This window comes from Citrus clementina, unplaced genomic scaffold (genome assembly GCF_000493195.1).
Source record: "Citrus clementina cultivar Clemenules unplaced genomic scaffold, Citrus_clementina_v1.0 scaffold_9, whole genome shotgun sequence".
Taxonomy (NCBI): domain Eukaryota; kingdom Viridiplantae; phylum Streptophyta; class Magnoliopsida; order Sapindales; family Rutaceae; genus Citrus; species Citrus x clementina.
The window spans coordinates 23,965,754-23,973,575 of NW_006261964.1; the positions used below are offsets into that span (position 1 = coordinate 23,965,754).

Consider the following 7,822-nt stretch of genomic DNA (forward strand, 5'->3'; position numbering starts at 1 on the left):
TGGTTATACTAACTAATTTGGTGAAGGAAAATGGAAGCTCACCAAAGGCTCTCTAGTGTTAGTGAAGGAGAGGAAAGTAAACATTTTCTATGTGATAGAAGCCAAGATCAAGAAAGAAGAAGTAAATGTGAATGTAAAAGATTTTGACGTTGAGACATGGCATAAAAGATTTGGTCACATTGGTGAGAAAAGATTAGAAACTCTTGTTAGAAAAGAATTTCTACCTAGCTTCGGAGGTATGTCCCTCAAGACTTGGGTTTATTGCTTAGCTAGAAAGGCACACGTAGTAGCTTTTATAAGCTTTTCTCCATCTAGAAAGTCGTAAATCCTTGATTTAATTCACACTGATGATTGTATAATGCAAAGTGTATCAATAGGAAGTGCACTTATTTTGTGACCTTTATTGATGTTTGTTTTAGAAAAGTGTGGGCTTTTGCTTTGAAATTTAAAGACTAGGTGCTTGATGTGTTTAAGTTCTTTCATGCTTATATTGAGAGAGGGAAATGAAGAAAATGAAAGTGTGTCAGGGCAGATAATGGTGGTGAGTACAGAGTGCTATTTGAGCAATGTTGCAAACCTATGGAATCAGACTTGAGAAGACTGTTCCAAAAACCCCGTAGCAGAATGGTATTACAGAAAGGATGAATTAAATGATTCAAGAGAGGGTCAAGTGTATGTTTTATGATGCCAAGCTTCCTAAATATTTTTGGGCTAAGGCTATGTGCACTACAGTTGACTTAATTAACCTTTCTCCTTCAGCTCCGTTAGATGGCGATATACCTGAGAAAGTTTGGACTTGGAAAGATGTTTCTTATAAACACTTAAGAGTGTTTGATTGTAGATTATATGTTCACATCCCAAAAGATGAAAGATCGAAACTTGATGATAGAGCCAAAGAATGCATTTTCTTATGCTATGGGAATGAAGAATTTGGGAACATATTATGGGATCTAGTGGCAACAGTAACGGCCTCTAGGCAACTTAGGCAGTTGCCTAGGGCGCCGCTTTACATGAAGGATCCATGAGATGATTATTTTCTATATAAAAAGGGAAAGTGAATTTAAAAGTCATTATTATGCATTTAATTTATTATTATTTTGTAATTATATTTTCCCAAATAAACTATCAAATTCCTATAAAGTTTATTTAATGTAGTACTTAGTAGTTTTAATTCCTACAAAACCGATAAATTAATAGTTTCAATCCTACAAATTCTTTATTTCATTGTTAGATTTAATATGTTATAATTAAAAAGTTTTATATTCATTTTAAACCTCTATGAAAGCCCACATTTTATTACTTATCCATTAGTTTTTTCCTCCAACAATCAAGACACAATATGTTCTTGGTGTTTGAGAGAAAGAAAGAGAGAGAGGGAAAAAAAATCCTACTTCCTCTACTCTCCACTCAAGAAGAAAAAGAAAAAATCTAATAGTTTTTTCTATTCTCTATGGCTATTGATCATTACTCATCCTCAAACAATTAATATAAAGATAAAGTTAATTTATGATTTCACCTCAAATTCCAGATTTTATCTTTGTATTATTCTCTTAATTAGTTGATTTATTTATTTGTTCTTATTTCTTTTTAATATATTATTTTATTCACCTATTATTTTTGTGTGTGCTTGTTTTATCTATTTTGAAATAAAACTATATCGAAAAAATTTAGAAAATAGGTGAATAAAAAATTAGTTGAAACTAGAAAAGGAGTAGTAAAAAAGATGTAATTTGAGTTAAAAAACAATAAGTGAAAATGTTATAATTGAATTAAAATTTTATGGATTAGCAATAGTAGAATATAATTTTATTCAAAAAATTTACATTTTAGAGTGTTTAAAGAATTGATTTTCAATAAATAATATATATATATATATATATTGTCCTAAATTTTAAGAAAAACTAATTAATATCATTTGCCTAAAGCCCCAAATATGGTTGAGCCGGCCCTAAGTGGCAAGGAAATTGATTAGAAGTAGAGATATTATATTCCTTGAAGATCATATGGTAATGCAAAGAAGAGTGATGATTTTTATTATTCCAACTTCAATTTCTCCACTTGTAGTTCATGATGATCATGGGGGAGTTGGAGAGGATAATAATGATAGTCTAGCAGAACCAATTGACTAGGCACCTCAAGAACCATCAGCACTACTAGTTGAGCCAAGATTGAAAAGATCCATTAGAGAACGATGACCTTTCACTAGATATCCTCCACATGAATATGTGATACTTACAGATGGAGGGAAGCTAAAATGTTTTGAAGAAGCCATGTCTCACCAGCATAAAAATGAGTAGGTTAAAGCCATGCAAGAGAAGATGTAATCCTTCAATGAGAACCACACTTATGACTTAGTAAAGGTTTCTAAGGGAAAGAGGGCATTGAAGAACAAATGAGTTTATAGATTGGAGACTGAAAATAACTCACAACAACGGTACAAGGCTAGATTGGTTGTGAAGGGCTTTGGTCAGAAGAAAGATGTTGATTTTGAAGAAATATTTTCTCCTGTGGTGAAGATGTCTTCTATCCGAGTAGTTTTGGGATTAGTAGTTAGCTTGAATTTGGAGATTGAACAACTTAATGTAAAGACAACTTTCTTGCACGATGACTTAGAAGAGAAAATATACATGGAGCAGCCTGAAGGGTTCAATGTCAAAGGCAAAGAAAAACTTGTTGCAAATTGAAGAAAAGTTTGTATGGGTTGAAATAGGCACCAAGGCAATGGTACAAAAAGTTTGATTTTTTTATGGAGAATCATGGTTTTAACAAGATAATGTGTGATAATTGCATTTTTGTGAATAAGTTTGTTGATAATGATTTCATCATGTTTTTGCTATATGTCGATGATGTGTTGATTATTGGCTAGGATACTAGTAAGATTGACAATCTGAAGAGAGAGCTTAGCAAGTCTTTTAGAATAAAGAACTTAGGACCGACGAAATAGATTCTTAGCATGAAGATTTCCCACGATAGAAAATCTGAGAAGTTATAGTTATCTCAAAAAGCATATATTGAAAAGGTTATTAAAAAATTTAACTTGAGTAAGGCAAAATCTGTTTGTTCTCCACTTGCGGGCCATTTCAATCTTACTTCCGAGCGTTGTCCTGCAAGTGAGAAAGAGAAACAAGAAATGAGATGAGTTCCTTATGCTTCAGCAGTTGGTAGTTTAACGTATGTCATGGTTTATATAAAACTAGATATTACTCATTTAGTTGGTATAGTCAGTTGGTTTTTCTCCAATCCGGGCAAATAACATTGGACAGTAGTTAAGCGGATTCTCAGATATCCCAGAGGTACTTCCAATGCATGTTTATGTTTTGATGGTGACAAACTTGTGTTACAAGTATACACGGATGTAGATATGGCAGGAGATTTTGATTCTAGAAAATCTATATCAGGATATATTGCTCACCTTTACAGGGGTAGCAGTCTCATAGCAGTCCAGACTTCAACGATGTGTTGTTCTTTCTACCACAGAAGTAAAGTATATTGTAATCACTGAAGGTTGCAAAGAAATCTTGTGCATAAAGAATTTCCTATAGGAGTTGGGTGTGAAGCAAGACAGCTTTGTTGTATATTGCGACAGTTAAAGTGTCATTCACTTGGCAAAGAATTCAACATACCATTCGAAATCCAAGCACATTGATGTGAGGTATCATTGGATACAAGACGTGCTTGAGAAGAAACAATTGTAGCTTAAAAAGATACACATTACAGAGAATGGGTCAAATATAATGACAAAACCATTACCCGAGGAGAAACTCAAAAACTATATGCAGAAAGTGGGCTTGGCAGTGCCCCTTAAATTATCTGGAGAGGCAGATTTGTTGGGTCCATCTTATTTGAGAGCCTAGAAGTCTAAAGTTCAAAAAAGGGTTCATGATGAGCATAATTTATATACATATTTTACTCTTAATTATTTAATTGTTAGTTATCTTTATTTGTTATTTTTAATTAATTGAATTATTTTGTTGAATAGGGAATTAATTGAAGATTAAGGATAAAAAGGGCATGAGGAAGTTCAAATTTAGAAGTCAATAAGACTAAAATTGGAAGTCAGTCCCTTCAAAAGATGAACGGTGAGCATGCATTTGGAAAGCAGAGATTTGGCAATTTGGAGTGCATGTACTGGCCATTAAAAGAAGAAGTCATTAATTGGTCTTTTGCTTTTGTGGTCTAACGTGTGCTTAGCTTTCAAAGTTTAGTAAGGAAATAGTTTAAAAAGGGCTTGGTGAGTGGGCTTTATAAGTCGGTGGATGGCTTTGACTTATGATAAGTTGTGAAGAATTAATGCAATTAGAATCCAATAAGGATTAAGCAAGTCAGTAACATTATATAAAGGCAAGAGAGTAGCCGCCAGGAGGAGGGAGTGCAAACGCAAGGCAGAAGAGGGGAGAAAAGGACGAGTGCAGCAGTTCGGCTTCATGGCTGTTTTCATTTATTTTGTTGCTCCCAAATCAAGTATGTCTAACTAATTTTCTTATACTGAGATTAAGGATGAAACCCTATTCAATGAAATAATTATCTTTTTATTTAATTAATTCCCTATATATGTTCTTTGATGATTATGGTTTTTATTTCACATGATTAATTGGATGTTAATAAAATCTTTTCATCAATTCTGTCATGCATTATTGATAGTTAGGATTAATATTCGATTAAATCTATGCTTGGATTTATAAAGTTTATACATGATTATCTTTGATTCTATGTCTTTCATTAAATTGTTTACATAGAGTGCTTAGGAAACTTTGACTCTTTATTATTCAATATGTTTACATGAGATTCTTAGATGTCATATTATCAAGCAGAAAAAGAACCTACATTAGATTTAATTACTTGAGCTTAATTGTTATATCTATGAGATGACATAGATTGATTTCAAGTTGTCACTCTAAAATTGGGGGTTAACTAATAATTAGATAATTACTAGTTGAATAGTGGTGGATTCTGAAACCTTGGTAATTTGTCTTATTGATTTCTCATTTGCTTTAATTGTTTTCTTAGTTTAATTAGTTTAATTTCTCTTAAAACTCAATTTGCTCAACTAGGTTAGAATTAATATTAATTTTAGATTTAAATTAGACTTTTCAATTTATAACAATCCATGTGGGATCGACCTCGTTACCACTATTCTATTTCTAAATTCGTGCGCTTGCGAGTATATTAAAATTTTCACAACAAGTTTTTAACGTCGTTGCCGGGGATTGTGCTAGAAAGTCAGTTTAATCTAGGTTGATTTGATTCTTCCACTAATTATAATTTAGGTTGTCTTTTATTTTTTAATTAAAACAAAAAAAAACCAAAAAAAATGTTTATTTGTCTTTAAATTCATTGTTTGGTTGTTTGATTTCTTTTATTTTTAAAGTTTGTTTATTCTCATTTTTGTTGGTTTATTTTATTTTATTTTCTTTCTTTCCTTGTCTAGTTAGTTTATGAGTGTTTGGGAACATGATTCAACAAATCATTTGGTTAAAAGAGAGTCGAAAATCGATAGTAGTCAAGCTAGTTCTTCTCAAGTCATGGATGACCCAAATAGATTATTGCCAGTACTACCACCAGTGCAAGCAGAGAAAACCCTTAGAGAATACTTTTCACCACTTGCAGCCAACCAACCATCTTGTATTGTGTTGCCACAAACTACAGCAACACACTTTGAACTTAAGCCCTCAGTCATTCAACTTTTACCATCTTTCCATGGGTTAGAGAGAGAGGATCTATATTTGCACATTAAGGAATTTTTTGACATATGCTCTACATTCCGTTTTCAAAATTTTAACGATGAGTCAATTAGGCTTCGTATGTTCCCTTTCTCATTAAAAGACAGCGAAAGCTTGGTTGAATTCGCTTCATGTTGGGTCTATAACTACGTGGGATGAATTGAGTAATAAGTTCCTCACCAAGTTTTTTCCTATGTTTAAAACATATGCCCTTAGGAGAGAGATAAGTGATTTTTATCAAAGAGAGGGTGAGCAATTTTATGAGTGTTGGGAAAGATTTAATGATTTACTCCTTAAGTGCCCCCACCATGGTTTTGAGAAATGGAGACTTATACAATGCTTTTATAACGGTTTAACCATGTCGAATCGTCATATGATAGAGTCTATGAATGGTGGGAGATTTTTGAACCTACATGAAGGGGCTGCATGGGATTTCTTTAATTCACTTTCTGAGAATTCTCAACAGTGGGATTTTTCAAACCAAAGGGAAAAATCATCTCAAGTTTCTAGAAAGGGGTTATATAAAGTTAAGGATGATTTTGATGTGAAATCCACTCTAGTTACACTTTCTAGAAAAGTAGATGTCTTAGCTCTGAACCAATCAATGAATCATCATCCTAGTGTAGCTAATGAGGTTTGTGCTATTTGTTCTAACTTGTCTCATACAGCACAGAATTGTCCATTATTACCAGCCTATCCAGAGGCTTATTTTGAGCAGGTTCATGCTTACAATCGTATGAAAAATCCTTCAATAGTCCATATTCATCCACATATAATCCTAATTGGAGGAATACCCGAATTTTTCTTGGAAACAAAATCAACCTTTGTCAAACCAAGGAGGGCAACAATTTAACATGCCCAATCAACAATTTGTCCCTCCTAACCAAGTACATCCTCCTACCCAACAACATATGTCTCAATTTGTTGCACCCCAACAAAGAAAGCCTTCTTTAGAGGATACACTTTAAAGTTTCATTCAGTCAACCCAACAAGCTTTTCAGTCAAACACTCAAGCTATTCTAAAGCTTGAACATCAATTGGGTCAATTAGCAGCTACTGTAGCGGAGAGAGAAAAAGGAAAATTTCCAAGTCAACCAGTTCCTAATCCTAAAGGAGTGTACGAAGTTAGATCGAGTTCCGTATGTGATTTATTATACTAGTATGACACTCAATGATGCACAGTTGAACTATTCAACTACAGAAAAAGAAATGCTAGCTGTAGTGTTTGCACTTGATAAATTCATATATTATCTTATAGGTTGTAAAGTGATTATTTTTATTGATCATGATGCTTTAAAATATTTGCTTACTAAGAAAGATGCTAAGGCAAGATTGATTCGTTGGGTGTTGCTTTTACAAGAATTTGACATTGAATTTAGAGATAAAAAAGGTTTTGAAAATGTTATGGCAGATCATTTATCTCGCCTTGATCTTAAATTTATTCCAGAATCTTTATCTTTGAATGAGTCTTTCCCAGATGAGCAACTTATAAGTGTAAATGTTGTACCATGGTTTGCTGATATAGTTAATTACCTTGCTATAGGTCAAATCCCAGAGCACTAGACTAAGCAAGATAGAACAAAGTTCTTATCTAAAGTGAAGGACTTCTTTTGGGATGATCCCTATTTATTTAAATATTGTGCTGATCAGATTATTAGGCGATGTGTTCCCGATAATGAAATTCAAAGTGTTATCTCATTTTTCCATGAACAAGCTTGTGGAGGCCACTTTAGTGCTAAAAAGACAGCAACAAAAATTTTACAATGTGGTTTTTATTGGCCTACTCTTTTTCATGATGCTTATATTTTTTGTTCTTTGTGTGATAGGTGCCAACGTATGGGTAGCATTTCAAAGAGGAACATGATGCCACTCAATCATATTCTTGCGGTTGAGATCTTCGAAGTATGGGGTATTGATTTCATAGGACCTTTCCCTCCATCTTTTGGTTATCAGTATAAATTGGTTGCAGTGGACTATGTGTCCAAATGGGTTGAAGTTATTCCATACAAAACCAATGATCATAGGGTTGTAGTGAAATTCTTGAAGAGTAATATTCTGTCTCGTTTTGGTTTCCCTAGAACAATCATTAGTGATGGTGGTAC

General features: G+C 33.1%; 1 non-coding gene across 1 annotated transcript; it reads right to left on the reverse strand.

The window, feature by feature from the left end:
• Positions 1 to 5,928: 5,928 nt before the first annotated feature.
• Positions 5,929 to 6,035, reverse strand: LOC112101642. Its single transcript, XR_002907664.1, has one exon. It is a non-coding gene; the product is annotated as a small nucleolar RNA R71 (small nucleolar RNA).
• Between the last annotated feature and the right edge of the window lie 1,787 nt (positions 6,036 to 7,822).